Genomic DNA, 18,706 nt, shown 5'->3' with positions numbered 1-18,706 from the left:
GTGAATGAGAGGGCAAGAGCTGAACAGCTCAAACAGAAGAGTCATTGTCTGAGTGCCAGTAGGTCAGGAGTTCACCAGCCACTCGTCCACAGCATGGCCAAACAATGCTAACAAGGACGGAATTTATAATCGATCATACAGGACACTGGAAAACTTGGTGCATGTTGTGGATTCAAAATTGGCAACAGATATTCATTTTAAACTCCAGACTGTACTACATGAAAACAATGCCCCCGGCCTTGAACAAAACAGTATAGAGAACAACGAGTGTGGAGAGAAAGGTCTGTCTCGCTAGATAATCTTAATAATATTGAGCAGTGTGTGTGTGTGTGTGTGTGATGCATGTGAAATAAGATTTTTTGAGGTTTGAGAGCAAATGAATCAGATTATCCATGAAATGTCTCTGTACATCTGTGATTGAACACGATGTCAAAATTAGCTGGTATATTTAAACTCCTGATTCGAGCCCAGACTAAGACAAATACAGCGTGTGTCTTCTCTCCGTGTAAACATTTCTAAATCTGAACCAGATTCAGGGGATAAATTCTCTGTGGATTCATATGAGCCACCTCTTTAACATTGCACACTGTCATTTGATACACTGTTTTTGTAAAACATTTGATTATTGCCATTTCAAACACAAAGTAACATCATAACTATAAAGACTGTACCAATTACATAATGTAATATATTTAGAAAAGCAACAAACATCTGGTATTGAAACTGTAAATAAGATTCCTCGACAGTCTTTATATACTCGAACTGTTAGGAACTGTTTTTTTCTTTGTCCCTATCATATGATGATAATCAGTGATAATTAATGCAGTGTTAATTTTCAGAAAATATATAAAACCACGTCTACATAATTGCGTTTTTGTTCCTTTGTCGAACAAGAATGGCCTGACCAGCACATATTAGTAATTCACCATCCTTTTTTATAACATTCCCAAGGTCTGACACAGGTGATGAGACAATTAGGCCAGAGAGAGTGTGTGGACAGTACGTACCCCGAAGGATTCCCAACATGTTTTTAAGGCAGAAGGGATAATGACATTCTGGGGTAGAACATGATGTATTCAACAACATGGGTTAAAGCAGTGCTTAATCTTGTTGTCTTGCTGATTACTTAACTGCTGTATAACCTAACGTGTACCGTGCGCCCGATAAAAAATACATAAGCATGACAAACACCTGGTGCTGGTTGGTAAATGCCATTATCTTCTTAATTTTCTCCTTGCTGTTCTGATTGTCACGCCTCCCCCTCTGGATTAGACTGCTGATTTTTCCCTTTGGGCTCTTTCTCATGGTGTCTATTCTGCTCCTTTTCCCCCATTTCCATTTTTAGCTTTTTAACTGTCATTCTTAGAGCATTACAGTAAGTGAGCAGATAGACCTCAGTGTCTTGCTCAAGGACAGTTTATCATGGACATGGCTGTTGATGGGCTGGGCTATCGGTTAATGGCTGTAATGGGTGTTGCCATGTCCCTGGATCGAGCCCATATATTGTGGACTTATGAGAACAAACAAGGCAAAGGACACTACTGACATCTTTAATGATTTCTAAATGAAGCCATTTTCTTTGTTTTTTTTTCCTTGTACTTTCCCCCCGTACCCACCCAACCCCCACCAATCTCTCTCTCCGCTCAGAAATAGGCTATATAATGAGAGAGAGAAGAGATAAAGTCCCCACTCTGACTGCTGCTGTGGAGGGAGAAGAGACATACGGAGAAAAAGGAGAATAAACATCCTTAACATTTACAAATGCAATATGTGCATCAAAAAACACATATGGATATAGTGTCAAAAAATATGTACGTACTGTCATGCAGACACAAATACTGTATGATAGCAATGACGTGACACACATCCACACAGAAAAACACACATTTGCATATATTATCTGTTGTATTATACAAAACACAGCTTGTAAACACAACATACAGGAGCAGATTCATATCTAGACTTATTTCCTTTCCCTCCCTACCCCTCTTCTTTTCATGCCTCCCCATGCAAACAGTGACAAGCCCGCTTTATCATGTTACCACACATTTCAGCACATGTAGCCCATTTCAGAGATGTGTGGTATGAGTTTATGGATAAATGCTAATTCCATCTTTTGTAGACGTTGGTTTTCACCTTCAGAAACCTCATGAAATAAAGGCAACAAAGCCCCTCTGTCTGCCACTTCCTAATTTGAACAAATTGAATGCATCTGTTGTTTTTATGAGATACAAGAGTCACCTTGAGCCTTTGTAGTCAAATCCCAGCAGCTCTTTTCCTCGCCTCTAATCCATACATTGCATAACATAGCAAGACCTCCCTTCACATCTATTATAGTGCCTAACTGCTGCAAAATGAAGAGGTAGACTCAGGGAGTGGATGGGGGATGGGGCATAAAATTATGCAAATAATAAGATATGGGAGTGTGATGTTTATATGGAGGTAAAGATGCTATCATTCTTTTGGTCCTATGATCTTACATTGAGAAAGTCAGACTTGCAGCATCAACAAAATGTGAATGGAAGCAGATTGCAAATTGTGTGACACTGCAACTTATTTGCCGTTTCGTGTTGAGCTTGTGCTGTGTTATGTAGACATCCATTTGTTCATTGGGGTTGTCAACCCAAAAAGGTTAAGAACCACCAGGTTGCATAACGCACCAAACACACCCTCCACATCACTGCAGCCATCCAAAACAAGGACTGATCCACACACACACACACACACACACACACACACACACACATACACACTTCACCTAGGTACAGGGCAGAGATACTGACATCAAAATGGAGGACAGGGGAGTCTCTTGAATGTGATTTTATTCCATTATATAATCCTGACAAATCACCAGACAGCAGCCCTGTCATAGATGTTTGACCCCACTCATTGTGTTAAAACTCAGTATATTACAATCATTTTCTGTTCTGTAGATATTTTTTTCTCCACCTCACCTTTTTCCTCCCCTTGTCGACTCTCTCTTAACCCCTCTTTAACCTACCCCTCTTCTTCCAGGATTCCTCTTTCAATCTCTAAGCTCCCATCCTCAACCCCCATTAAGTGACATTAATTTCCCCTTTCCACCAACATCCTTCCCTTCTCTAACTTATCTCTCCTTGCTTTAATCCTATCACACCCATCGACCCCTTCTCCCGAAACCTACCGCCTTGTTTTTCTGTATTTCACAGCCATATCCCCCCCTCCCCTTTACCCTTTATGTTTTCAATGACCCACACCACAGGTCTTACCAGGTATGGGCTACAGTGAAGCGTCGCCTCTGTCGAATGCTCTTGTTGACCATCAGCTTGCGGAAGAGCCGCGGGGAGCTTCTGGGGGACAGCTTGGGGGACGTGGCACCCCTCTTCCCTCCCACGACACCTGGGATTTTGGGAGGCTCCAGCTCCAGGTGCATGTGCTCCTTGAATGTCCGGATGCAGGAGTCCATCTCCACGCTCAGCTCGTTGGATGACATCCCTGCAGGCTGGGTTGACTCCTGTACGGCAGACCTTCCTTCCACTTTCGAATTCTGCCCCTTTCTGTCCAAATTCAGTCACATCAGCTTGTCATGTACAGCTGATTTTGTCCTCCTCTTGCCTTATCCAGACACAGAGAAGTTTGCACTGGGTTGAAATGTTGTAGCGGAAAGATTGAGGCCACTTCGGACTCAAACATTCACCCAGGAAAAGGCCAGCTCACACATACCTTTTTGTTGTTTGTGTTGCCTCTGTGCTTTCTATCCTTCCCCCTTTTCCCCGTTCTTCACGGGTTTAGGGATTAGCCAGCCCGTAGTCGTGCCCTCTCCCTCTTTCTTTCCTTTGGCTCATGCACCGTGCTTTAAAGGAGCTTTACCCACAGCAGGGTCACATACAGCTCCTTCCACGAGAGAATTCCTCTTCTCACCACAGCTTCTCGCCCATCTCCCTCCTGGTCTTGCTGTCTGTAAAGTAAAAACCCCCCTTCTGTCACCTCCCTCTCTGTGCACCCCCGTCTCTCTGTCACTTTTGGTGCCTGCTAAATGCACACCAGAGTGCCAACTCTTTCTTTCAGTCCATCTAGGCAGCTTGATGTTGGAGGATCTCCCTTATGAAAGATTCAGAGGGGCAGAAAACTGCTCTCTGCCTCCTCCTGTCTTGCTCTCCCTCGCTCTCCCTCCATCAACCACTGCTTGACTGACCTCCTCTCTCTCTCTGCAAACAACCCCCACCTCTCCCAAAGGCACTCCCAGTGAGGCACAGAGTGGCTCCCACTATGCCAAGCCTTAAGTCAGATTTCCCTTCACTCGCACAGTCAGAGCGGTAAGCGGAGCACAGCACAGCGAGCAGGCAAATGCTTCACTTGCTGCTTCATTCAGAATATACACAAGGAGCTGAGAGCAGGCACGCAGCGAATGCAAGCCACGCCTCCCCTGTTAAGGATTGGCTGGTGGTGGTTGTGACGACAGGCAGGCAGGCACAGTAACAGGTTGTCAGATTTATTATTTATTTTTTGTTTAGCCAGGATTTGTGGTAATGTTGCAGATGATGTTGTGACCTTTCGTGAGGCAGGCAACTGGTGAATGCAGGCCAAGAAAAACATGGCAATTTGGAATGAGGATTAAAGCAAACAGCTTAATGGGCATCACTGAGGAGAAACGTACACACTGCTCAAAGGTCAGCTGTTTCAAATAAACACTCTAAAGCATTCACTTATGCCTATACATAAGTCCTTCTGCTGTAAGAAGGAAACCACATATTAACGTAATACACACAGTTTATTCCATCACTATATAATATCTCTCTTTACCTCCGTCTCTCTCTCTGTCTCTCTCTCTCTCTCTCTCATTGGAAACAATCCAACCATGAGATTGCCACAGTATGTAGCAAGAAAGAAAGAAAGAATTGATAGATACAGTCATTCCAGATACATATCCACACACACAAAGGGCTACTCTGAGTGATGAAAAGAAGAGAGAGAGAAAAAGAAGGGTAATACCCTAAAGGTAGAGAGACAGACAAGATGAGGGAGAAAAATCCAAAAGGAACATCAGAAGAGGCAGAGTGGCAGCGTGACGAGTATTGGAAATGTGAGCACCAGCTCATCTGCTCTGTGGACTGATTTGTTTTGGTTGTGAGTCACTGATGATTCTGAGCCATCCAAGCATGGAGCGCTTTCTCACTAAATGCTTGCCAATAATTCCTTTGAAAATAGTCTTTCCAAGCTGGTGTATAAAGAAGAAAACACTTGTAGTAATATAAAGGCGTCAGAGGAGCCAAGCAGGCCAGAATGTGCATCATTTGTTGGTGGTTTAAAATCAACCAGTGACGCATGGTATTCCCTGGCTCTTTCCTGTTTTATATTCCAGTACAAAAAAATAAAATCAGTTTCACCAGCAAACCGTTTCACCAGCAATAAAACTAATACTTGAAAATCATAACACTGGACACTAGATTAAAAAAACTGACCTGTATTATTAGGTCAGTGTCGAATTATTTGAGAGCCAGTGGGGGCTTAGCTCCCCAAAAAAAGACCCAAGCCCACCCCTAAAAGCAACACAAGTTCAAGCTTGAGCAAAAAACAGATGATTAATAAACCATTATACTATATCATTTCTAATTATACAATATACTTCAAAAGAATTAAATCTCGTTGCATTTATTGTGGGTCTTTGCAGTGCATGGTCAGTTGTCTGGGAAAATAGAAGACTCAAACAATGTCAAAACAGAGGCAAAACTATTTAAATTTTGTACATATATTTACAAAATTTGCCTTGTGTAAAGAGAAGCTTGCTGACAAGGTGAAAGGTGTGCATGTGGCACATGAATTGATTCATGAGACAGTGAGTTGCAGTGTAAAAAAAAAGCAGCTGTGCATGAAATTTACATGCACCATGACAGCAACTTTTCAGAAATGAAAAGGGTGCTGGTCTGATGTAGGAAAAAAATCAGCTCATTTAGATCAGCTTATATGGTTGCTGAGGAGAGAGGCTGGCTTACACAAAAAATAAGCACCCTCATAAAGCTTAATGAACTGAGTGGTGCACACAGATCCAACCACTCCTATAACCAAAAAAAAAGGCGGTATTTGTGTCTAATGTCAAATCGCTTGACATTACCATTAGCATCATTTTGGATGAAAATACTATATGAGGATATGCGCACGTGATTGTTTATGTCGGATGTGCAGTCATGGAGATATAGACAATGCGTTTTTGACATAGCTGAACTGGAAAAGGGAACAGATGCTGAGCTGATATGCAGTTCTTCACAAGAGAGCCTTGGGGGTGCCGGAATGGATGATGACTTTCTGCACAAATATCTCATCCATGTTGCCACAGATAGAGCTGCTGTCCTGACTGGGAGAGAGAATCGACTTGTGACTAAATGGGAGTTTCCTCTTGTCCGTTCAGTTCACTGCCTGGCTCATCACTTGGTGTTTTCAGTGCAATTCTTTAAAAAGAACTGGGAGGATGCAATCATTTAGATTGTCTCCTGTTACAATTGTATCCGTTGTACCGCCGGTCTATGAAAAATGTAAGAGTGTTAGGGGACTGAATGCACAGTTTCCGACAGACAAGTTGTTTAGTATAAAATGACTGCAAGCAGCTTCAAAACAATGAAAGCTGTGGTGAAGGACTTTGCTGAGTTGGCCCATCATTTTCAAAAAGGAAAGGATGATACATCATTGTGTTCATATGTGGTGAGTGTTAAACACAGAGGCCTTCTCAAACATCTTGCTTCCAGGGTTCTTCAGTTATTTAGCATGCATGAAGGATATTGTATGTGAACTCGTTCCCTTAAGTTAGAGAAATGTGACACATCTGACGACTGATGTGATGATGTGCTGAGAGAGATGAAGAGGGAGGGCACTGGGAGACGTATTGCCACAGGCCAGTTAAACGGTGTTGATCTTACAGCCACCCCAGGAAAGATAAACATGTTGCAGTTCTATTGGGCTGTCATTGATAATCTGGTTAAACATTCACCTGACAGAGGCTCTTTTGGCTCTTTTGAAACCTCTGGACATGCTTGTCTGGCTTAAACAGAGCGACAGCCACAGTCTCTTTGGAGAAAAGGAAATAGGAGATGTGGCAAAACTAATGGGACAGTAGTCCAGGGAAGCAATCAATGAAAATAGAGATTACAAGCTACAAGGAGACAGCCAAGGAAAAAAAGATGAGAAGGCTTCAGATGTCAGATTTTCAACAGACCTCCTCTAGACAAAAGGGACAATCTAACCTTTGTTATCCTTAACCTGTTTACCAGGCCAACACCTGTGAACAGACCCCTCTGTTCTACATCTGCTAAAAGGTAAGATATTCTTTTCTTATTCTGTGTTTTAATGTCTGTGAAGCTTAATGTTTGCTATTGAGAATTGGTGATATATGTTCTGTACATTAGATTTTAAATGTGTGTGGTCTGTGCTGCTGACTTAAGTACATTTGGAAATGCATATACTCACGTCACAAGGTGTGCCAGCACCACCCAAAAGCGTAGTGTTACTTGGACCCTGCTGTAAACGTACGGTGCTGCTGTCTTCTAAATTCTGTTCAACCTTGAAACAAGAATAAGCATCTACAGCCATGCTAGCAGCTCTGTGAGGCTGTATGTAGGTACTGTGGTGCTTTGAGCTAATGTCAGCGTGCTGACATGCACACAATAATAATCACATCATGCTGATGTTAAGCAAGTATACTGTAATGCTTTCCATGTTCACCATCATAAGTACAGCTGAAGCTGATGGGAATTGGTTTTGTGTTAAGTCATATACCATTGGACAGATTGAAAATTTGTCTCGCTGAAGGCACTCCTGAGGAACGTGTACAAGATTTTATGGCCATCCACACAATAGTTGGGCTGACATAAATCAGCCACAGTGGTGGACTGACTGACAATGCCATCCCTAGAGCCATGCTGCTAACACGGCTAAAAGGCACTTCATGGCAAGTGAAAAAGAAATTCTCACAGTTTCTCCATCTGTGTGCCATTTCTTCTTGAGACTAGTGCAACTGCTGAACACTTACTAATAAAGATATAAAAAAAATGAAAGAATGACCCTAAAATGACCTGTAAACAAAATCGTAAAAATATTACTGCTGGCTCTTATACATTAGTGAGATTTCAGCACTGAAAAGGACAAAAGATGAATGACAAGGCACAAATGAGAGGGGCAGAGAGCCAATGCCAACAAGTCATTTTAAAAGAGATGAATGATTGAAAGAGATTGAATTAGAGGGTGACTGAGCCATTTCATTCCATGTTAAATTCTGGTTTTAGCATCCTTGAAGGATTGAATGGAAGCACATAATGCACGGTCACAGCAGAGGGAATAACTGAGGTATACAATAGGCCCTGCAGCTAACAGTAAAGGAGCTCTGGCAGCTCTTCACCTGTGTGTTATCTTCCTCTGGACCTTAGTGCTGGCACTTGTGAGAGTGCAGACTGATACAAATGCTGCTTTATTTTAGGCTTCTGGACCACCCCCAAAAATGAAGGTCTTGTGTGCTGAAATAATTATGAATTGTTATTGACAAGTAAATGAATTGGATTATTGAGTCATTTATCATAACCAAGACTAGTAGTTGCTAATGGCTCTATGAGGGCAGTGCTTTGAGCTGCTTACATCAGGATGCTAACATGCTCACAGTGGCAATGTTAACATGCTAATCTAGCAGGTGTAATGTTCACCCTGGTCACATCTTATGTTAGCCTGTAATACTGAGCACAAAGTACAGCTGAGGCTGATGGGAATGCAATTAGTTTTGCAGGTTTTTAGTCACAAACCAAAGTATTCGACAGATTGAAATTTTGACCAAATGGTGCTGCTACATTATATATAAAATTCATATATCGTATAAATGTGTGTATCAATTGTTGAGACATTTTACATAGGGTTAGCAAAGTCAGTAGGATGCATCCTCAGGGGACCACGAATGTCTGTTTTAAAATGTCATGGCAATTTATCTAATTGTGGAGGGGTGGCTGGTTTTGAGCTCAGCTGCAACGGAGAGAGTTGCAGGGCTGGCCCAGGAGATGGCGCGGGAGAGAGGCAAGTAACACCAGCGCACCTGGGAACAGGTGCAGTAAATTGCCTCTCTCCCTATTTATACGGTAGCACGCCGGGACCTGAGGAGGAGGGAGGAAACACCCGGCCAGAGCAGGAGCCACCGGCCTGATTTATTGTTGATATTGCAAGGAATAATAAAACAGTTGTATGTGAACTGAGTACGGTCTGGTCTGTACGTGCTGGAGAACTCACGGGAGACAAGGTCTCATATTACACTAATATATATATTTTTTATCTTATATATATTTCAGTCACGACCAAAAGACCAACTGTCAGACAACCTTAAAGCTACACCATGAGCATGGCTAAAGATGAGGATTCTGGGATATTATGATGAGCATTTGTCTCAAATCATTCTGACAGTGAGGTGTTTTTAAATAACCAATCAGATCAAATATTTGATAAATTGTTAGTAGCCCTAAGGCCCATTTGCTTTGTGCTGTGTTTTTTTCTGCTTAGGCTCCTGTGAGTCTGGTTTTAGCTTCATATGGATCAATGGAAGGTTCTGTATTTTGCATTGACAGGATTATTCCCATTTCAATGCTTTGTGATGCTACATGGTAATTTGATTAATGTAGTTGTAAGAGGAAGCAGATGATAGAATCGATCAACCACTATATTGAATTTTCTGATATTATTTTCCTACCTTACTGAACGAGTATAGGGTTAAAAATTTTATACACATCCCTGTCCCTCCAAGCCCCACCTGTCATTGCCCATAATGTCACAGCAAGCAAGAACGATGCTTCAGCCTGCCCCATGTTGCCTTAGTCTTTGGTCTCCCACAGTGAAACCCTGAATAGGGCAACCAGAACCAGTGTGTGTGTGTGTGCGTGCGTGCGTGCGTGTGTGTGTGTGTGCGTGTGTGTGTACGTGTTGGTAATGAAGGGGATCTTGCATGTCTCTGCTTGTTTATTATGACTGTGTGTCAGATGGAAATGATGGGGAGTGTGATAGGTTAAGGTCTTAATGTAGCGTCTCCGGTTACATAAAACCTCTCTTCCTTACTCCCCTTATCACGCTCCGTCTCTCTCAGGTAAGTGAAAAACAATACTGCATTGTGGCCCAGATCGACAGACCTGTGCTCATTCATATGGTTTCGTTGAAAAACTGAGAAAAGGAGACTTAAACAAAAACTGAAAGCAAATTAAAATAAAAAAACATTCAAGAGCTTGGTTTATTATAACAAATCTTTTCACCTGCAAATGCTATATTATCGGCATCAGACGAAAAGGACTGAAAGGGCTGTCCGGTCTTGACAGTGGCTCTGAATTATTCATCCATATGAATTATATCCACATAATTAATGCAAATATACACAAAGGATGAAAGCATATTGACATGGAAAAAAAGTCAAAGGAAAGCGGTTTGTTCAGCCTTTTCTGTTGCCGTTTCAGATTTCTCCACAAAGTGTATTATAATTTGGAGGTGACCCTCTTAAATAAGCTCTGCGTACAATCCCAGAAAACAGAGAAAGAGTGAAATCTATCCTTTGGATGTTTGAGTGTACTGTAGCATGAAGTCAGTTATCCCATTAAAAAAACATCCCTGCAAACTCACAGCCTAACAGAAAAGAGTCTCAGGTCTAGTTCACACATGCACATGAGAGGATTGCAACACAAACTGACAACCAGGAGAGTAGCCGAGGTAAATACAACAGATTATTTTTCCTCTGACACCGAACTAAAACGCTCCCAAAGCTGATGTAACTGTGGAGGACATGACTTCTCGTTCCAAGGATTTAGCATAAAACTGGATCATATTTGAGTATCCAATGCTCCACTAGCTAAGCTGTATAATCATGCTAAATGATGTTGAAATATTCGATGCATGTTGACTGTTGGTTTCTTGGGGGAAAATGCTGCGAAAGCTGAAACAAGAACCCACCCATTTAACCAAAAAAAGACAATTAGAAATGTTAAATTACACTCAGATAAAACCACTGAAGACCTACACAAATATCTACTCAATTGGAGCAGCATGAAGTCCAGGGGGGGAAATGCCTCTTATATGCATTGTATGGTTGGTACTGAGCTGAAAGCTAGAACTCACATTAAGACAGAATAATATTTGTGTGTAATTTGTCTGCCTTAGTCACTGTGCGTGCTAAAATGAAAAGTGTAAGATCCAATTTCTGCTCCCTGGCTGTGTGGATTACTCACACCCACACGAAAGCCGTCTGGAACACCAGCAGAGAGGGCAGTGCTCAACAACAAGCCGTACAAAGAAAGTACACCGAGTGCAGACATGCCATAATCTGACCGGTGTCGTCCTGACCCAGAGTGAGAAACATATCCAAATATTGTTTCAAATCACGTTTGGAGAGGGATCAGGAATGGCAAATTGAATTCATAGTAAGAAATGATATCATCATACATGACACAGAGCACTGGTTTGCACTTGTTAGAGCACTTTAAATAGTTCATCTTAACAAAGCACAAGCATCCTGAGAAGACCTGTGTATTAGTATTCAATGTACTAGACATACAAGCTTGCATCACCACCAGGCATCATAATCATGCTTTTGTCATGAATGTCTGAAATATCACCTCACTACAATAATTTACAGTGAAACTACAGCACATAGGCATTTCATGGAACTTAATCTGCACTTAAACAGCTGCAAAATTTTAGAACACACTCTTGCTGTGTTACTTTTGTGATTTCTACAGATTATGTCAAAGTTACAACTGTAGGATTACAATAATCGGCGAACAGAACAAAATATTCTTGCAGCTAAATAAAAATAAATGATTTTTCCCTTTTTTCTTGTGTAAGTACTGCCAGTGGCTCTGTGTTGGTTTCTGCCATGTTTTTTTTTTTCTTTTTCATTTTGGCATTTGCGAATACTAGGAAAAAAAATAGAGGGGGCAAAGTGAAAGCTGAAGTCAGACCAAAATTCTCCTCCAAAATGTACTCTTGTATTGTGGCAGACAGGAAATGGCATGGGCAGAGTTATTACAACACACCGCAGGAGCTAGGCTATCAACAGCAGTCCATGAGCCTGTTAATTACACAGCTTCTCTACCAAGATTTCACATGTCGCTGACACACAGCCATCCATAGGGCATTAGACATTGTTGGGCCATCATGGAGTCTTTAGTCTGTCATCGCCCATAGTTGTCCGTTCTTATCTGTAGTCATTCAGCAGATGAAAAGTGGACCATGAGACAGCAGCAGTTCAAACCAGAGCAAAATCTGACAGTGATGAAGGATTTCGTCTGTATATTGTTTCACTGTGATTCACTGTGGCATGAATATGATAGGGTAGTTTGTTTTGTTTGTCCTAACTGACAAACTAAAGACTACAACAATAAGGTGTGCACATATCCACCAAGACGTATATACATATAGACGAATAAGCATGAAAGTTTGTATTGATTGTGACTGCCTCTTTACCCGATTAGCACAATGTAGATTAGTGTGAATTAGTGTTCATGGCAATTGCTATTACTAGAGTGCATGTACTGTTAATGCATCCACTGGCTTTCATTAAGATTTGTTCTAACTCTAAGTGTCTCTGTCGTATACATGCATAAGACTGGCTTTTCTCAAACAGTGGCACATGGACACCCAAGTACACACACACAATTTCAACAATCAATCCACGAAGCACTTTGAGCTCTGAGGCAATTGTAGACATCAGCAGGAAAAATAATTGAATCCCAAAATAACTTCTTGTTCCCTCCTCCTCCTTCCAAACATTGATGAAAGTACTTAAACAGGTACAAGTGGAAAAAGAGGAGATTGAGAGGAGAGGAGAGGAGAGGAGGAGATGTGCTGATGACTGGTATTTAAATGGTGTTACAGACGGATATAGACACGCACATAGTACACACACACACATCTCCCAGCTGAAGGCTTCACTGGGGAAGGGAGTAATCAGACTTGAGGACCTTCAGGAGGGTTCTGCTGACCCTGATGTTTAGCTGCCGTGATGCCTGAAGGAGACATGGTGTGATAGCTTTTTAAAAGAGCGGAGAGCCAAGAGGGGAAAGCACACGGAGGGAAACATGTCTGCTTCTACACCCAGGTTTTCTGACGGCTGACACACACTTCACCTGTTACAAAGCCTGCGGTTGCCTGATAGGACTTTACAGCCACCAATAACCTCACTGTTAATAGAAGAAAAATGGAAATCATTGTCAGATTCTGTGAATTAAACATGTACAGGCTGCTACACTGTAAAAGGACAGTCTCTCCTTCTGTTGAAGTAATTTAACACTATTCTTTAAAAAAAATATTCCCTCATTTGGTGTCTTGATGGTGGTGGTGAGAGCCTCCCACTGGTGTTGAATTGGGTTTAGATATGGTAACTCATAGAATATCATTCAAATCATTTTCATACTCAAACCGTTCAGCAAACCCCCTGTGTGGAAGCATCTGCATTTATGTTGTTCTACTCAGCTATTTGTGAATACTACTCCTGTGTGTGTAAGATCCTCCAGTCAACCATGTTCACACTGCACTCCTCTGGTAGAAATTGAAATTGCAGCTCTGCAAGCACTCACCCAAAAGACTTCTCAATCAGCACGACTTTCTGCTTAATATCAAGATTCATCAAAGAACACGCTGCAGAAAATACAATTATTTTCCATTTCTTTTCTCAGTATGCCCGCTTCCACGGCTTTTATTCATTTCCTTCAAGGAGCCAGCTTTAGTCAATGAACAGAAGATCTTCACTTCTCTCAAATGTGCCAGTTTGACACATTTTGTTGACATACAGTACATCAGAGTGATCTGAATATATTTGGGTTTTGATCTTTTGGTGACATAAGAAAAAATAAATGTAAATAACACACCCTAGGCTATGGGAACTTTTTTTTTTTTTTTTTTTACTACTTTTTTACTATTTTCCAACAGAAGATCGGAAGATGGGTGCATTTAGATCAAGTAATAACACATCTTGCTTATTTGAAAAAAAGAAAATAAATAAATTTTTTTTTTGTGTATATATATATATATATATATTTTTTTTTTTTTTTAAATATGTCTTCTTCTCCTTAAATTTTCTATTATATAATTCCTCAAGAAAAATGGTAACTGTTTTCTAGGCACTGTGCATTTGACTCTAGCACAGTAAGAATATGTAGAGCAACAAAGAGCTCATCTTTCCAGCAATATAGTGACCTACAAAACTGCTGGCACAGACACACAGTATATGTATATACAGTACACATAAACGCACATACACCTGAGTGCAGTGCCTGCTAATCAGGACTGATTAGCACCAACCTTTCTAACTAAGAGAAATAAACACTTGACAACTCCTATTAGATCGTTCCTCAATTGGCTCCATCTTTACTAACATCACACACACACACACACACACACAAACACACACACTCAGAGCCAATCAAGACTGATTAGCTAGTTAAGTAAAAGCGTATCTGAATTTGACACGACTGGACAACTGGCTGCCTGTCAAGAACTAGCCACTCGCTGTTTGTGTTTGTGTATGTGTTATCTGAAACTGCACATTGTACCTGTTGCTGTGAGTTTGTGCGTGCGTGTGTGTGTATGCGTGGGTACAGCTGCGTCTGAAGGCACGGTGCATAAATAATGAAACAGGGCAGTGTCATCTTCAACAAGCTGAATGCAACATGACAGATCAGTCACTGATGCAGAGAGGTATTTTAACAAGACTTCTACAGCCCTGTCTGACTGGGGGAACCCGGGGTTTTCTATAGCATAACTTTGTCTTAGCTCAGTATCTGTTCAAAGATGCATTTCATTAACATCTGAGTGCTCGCTAATGTCCTTCAAAGACATGAAAAAAAATCATGTTTACTTAATTGATAATCATTCTAAATACCAAAGGCAGTGGCACCAACAAGGCAGAGCACTGGTTTAGACCAGTGCAGACCAAGAATACAGTACAGGCAAAGCACTCACTCCAAATATACAAGGACCAGATGGCTCATAGTAATGGCCCCAGTGCCCAATATTCATGTACAAAACCTCCCACGTGACACCTGGAGACATGGTCACAAGCTCTGTCATAGCCTACAGAACACATGTAGGCTGGCTAGCAGCAGTCTTGGCAGAGCAAGCGCTTGTCCCAAGTTCTGCAACCGAAACAAAATCTACATTGCTCCTCAAGAAACTGAAGCTCAACAACAACAAGCTGGAGCCTGGAGCTGGAGCACCCTGGCATACGCTTGCCCAAAGAGGCCAAGCAATGTGATACCCTGATAACTGGAGCACAGAAAGTAGCGTTCTTTAAATAAGGGAACCACTAAGGAGTCAGATCAGTCTAAACAGTAATGAATACACTATACACAACCCTTGCCTGCCAGTTTATAGTCGCACCAACAACACAACAATATCAAGTGACTTCAGCATCTCAGGGCGAATCTCATTCAACCCTGATGCTTTGCCACTGCGGAGCTCTTTGACTGTCTCAGTTTTTAGTCTCTGGAGAATCTGCCTTCTCCTCAAAGGGAGTAACTCAAAAAAAAATGTCTTTCACCATCCCATTCTATCCCCAGTCAAAGTCAGCAGTTCTCCTCCCCTGCTGAGATCAGTCTGAGCAGTCTGACAGTTTGCCTGAATCTCTTTGAGGCTGTCTGTAAGTTTTTCTAAATGGACTCTCTGGATTCCTCTCACGGCTGAATTGCGCATCCGTTCTTACCTCCTGACACTTGTCTGCTGATTCAGGAGGCCAAACAAGCCCTCAAGCCTCCTTCTTGAGCTGTGTTGTTGTAATACTGACTGTTTTGCAGTCTTAGTATTGCTACTTGATGGTACGTTTTGGCTTAAGATCAGTTTACTTGGGATATGACAGCCTAATTAATAGCCACATTGCCTTGCATTTGTTGTGTGATATATCAATATCTGTACTCTAGACCTTATAGCTAAGTGCATATAGAGAATATGTCAGCCAGTGAGCAAAATTAAAAAATAGTGTCACCATTACAGTTTGTCCACTAGAGAAAACTGACAACTTTAACAACTTTAAAATGTCTCCCTCCGTATGTATCTTTAAAAAGACTAATCTAAGAGATTTGCATCCAGTTTACTTGTTTATTTAAAAAATATATATAGTATCATTCGATCAGATATGATGATGAAATCAAACTCCCAAGTCCTGACATCACTACTGGCCTCAAAAATCTACTATTAGTTGGGCTACATATAGTTTGTTATCTGATATATGCAAGGAATCCAACATCCACATCAGCAAAAGTATCTCACATTTAGACAGATAGTAACCCAATACTTGCATGTGTATAAATTCTTAATATGTCAGCATGGGGTGGGGGGCGGTGAGGGTGCTGCTATGCAATGAGTTGGGTGAAAGCAATGTACATCCCCAGTGTTACCTTCTCAGGAACTACAAAAAGCAGCCTGATGTTTGGTGTGATCACTACAGGTGTTTGCTGTATCCAGGTGCTTTTACATAATGTAACAACAGAAACAATAGAATTGTTCTATTGCATTCTATTTTACTGTCCACTCACCATTCAGGATCAACCGGTGTGATGTCTATCCTGGGGGGGGCTCCAAATGGCAAAGACGTTGGCCTGGCCATGATTTCATCATCGGGTGTCCGCGACCTCTCCCCCTGACGCCATGACAACGGGGGTAGCTGCAGGTTGCCGGAGAAACGACGTCTGCCACGGCGCAGGTCAACACCCAGTGTGCAAGATGGGGAGGTGAAAGACTCACTGAGGTAGCAATCTGGAGGCTCTTTGCTGTCCTGAGAGGAGAAAGAAAGGAGGAAGTGCATTAAATGAAAGAAGATAATAATAACATAGAGAAGGAGAAATAGAAAATCAGCATATAGGCATAATAGAAGATAAAAGGAAAAGAGCAGAAGTCACTTTAAAGTAAATCCTGTATTAAATTAACCAAACCACAACCTTTTTTCTCCACCAAGGGGCACTACAGGCTTGTTCCTGACTAACAAAGGAGTTACATACAGTGAATCTCTTCTCTTCACTCTCTCCTGAGCAATTACAAACCTGTCGATAAACCTCACACCTCTTCTCACTGTCCATAACCAGTATTGTCAAATGACCTCATATAGAAGTGTAAAAATAACAAATTTGCATCCATCAATTGAGTTACTTAAAAAATGTCTTTAAAGAATGACCCAAAAAAAGTTCACTGATTAAATCTCTGACCACCCACGAGGTTGAATGTCACCAAAGACGACTTAAAATCACTGAGCCGTTCGCTGTGGAGTATAACAGCATGAATCCCATATGATTCTAGGAAACTGTTTTTCTTTCATCATCTTTTCACTCATCCTTCCTCTGAAGCTTCCACTCTACTTCCACTTCATTTACTGGCTTAATTTGTCTTGTTAGCGTGTGCTGTCTGCGGCAAACTGATTGCAGGGCGTAAATAACCATGCTTATTCCTCAGCTGCACAGTCTAATTTACATGTAAATCCGAAGGGCATAGTAAATCTTGACTGTCTCTGTATCTCATCGGCTGTTTACAGTTCTGAAAACCTGGGCCACATTTGTCGAACATCTCAGAGACACTTCTGGAAATCATTCTCCGCTCGACAAGGACTAAAAATACCACCTAAACAAGGTGGTGAAGTTCTCTCCTTGGCTTTGAGACAATGATTGCATTTCCCTTTTTTTTACCCATGGTTATTCAAAAACCAGTTAACCAATCTGGAAAATTCCCTCCTTTCCAAAGGCTGCCCCCAAACCACTTGTAACCTTGCTGCTAAATATAGATTGTGCTTGTTGTTTCTGGAAGCTCAGGATTGATGCAGGTGGAGTTGCCAGCTAAAAAGACAGGCAGTACCTCATCATCTGGTCAGTAATCAGCAGATGCGTGCACATAATTCACCTGCGCTGGTAGCATGATCAGATTTTAGCCAGTGCCATGGTAACACAAATTATATATACATAAACAAACCATCTGTGTTTTCTTGTTTGTCTCTCCTGGAACTAATATGAAACAGAGAGATTTGTCACTTTCTTTTTAGAGTTTGAGGTTAAACAAGTAATTTTTAATTAATTTTCAGAATTCAAGTTCTACATTTCAGCTCACCCTTATAGCAAAAAACGACAACAGTTATTTTTTCAGGGTGGTTAAAACAACCACTGGTTACTTCAGCCTCTAGTTGCCATGTTGTTATGACTGGAGCAAAGTCTTGAGAGTTTTCAATCTTTGACTGAAGATGTGTAGAGTTTTTGCTGTCCTGATGTCAGTGATGTCTGCCAGGACACCAAACAGCACAGTCACACAGAGACAGACAACCATTAATGCTCACATTTACCACCAATGGTAATGAATGAACCTAACCTGCATGTCTTTGGACTGAAACTGGAGCATCCAGAGGAGACCCACACAGCACAGACACAGGGACATTCATGGTCTATATGGGTTGCCATTGCCACTGCCCCATTGTGTCTCCCTTAGAATGATTTTTATTGTGAAGTAAAACACAGTTGCAGTCTGTCAGTGATGTCATTTTCTCTCTCAAAAAAAAATCCACTCCTTGTTGATAGTGTACGAACCTTCATGCATTCAATAACTCTCATGTCAGACTCTGGGAGTGTTTTTACTCCTGCTGCAAACGTCTAGTCAGAGTTGGGAGTACCGCCAAGAAAAAAAAAAAATCAACAAAATCATTTGCACTGGCTCTTTTTTTTAGCTTTATACCTACTTGGTCTCCAGTAGTAAGACTTCCTTC

The sequence above is a fragment of the Pempheris klunzingeri genome, chromosome 6 (assembly GCF_042242105.1).
Source record: "Pempheris klunzingeri isolate RE-2024b chromosome 6, fPemKlu1.hap1, whole genome shotgun sequence".
Lineage (NCBI taxonomy): Eukaryota > Metazoa > Chordata > Actinopteri > Acropomatiformes > Pempheridae > Pempheris > Pempheris klunzingeri.
This window is presented reverse-complemented; position numbering follows the sequence as displayed.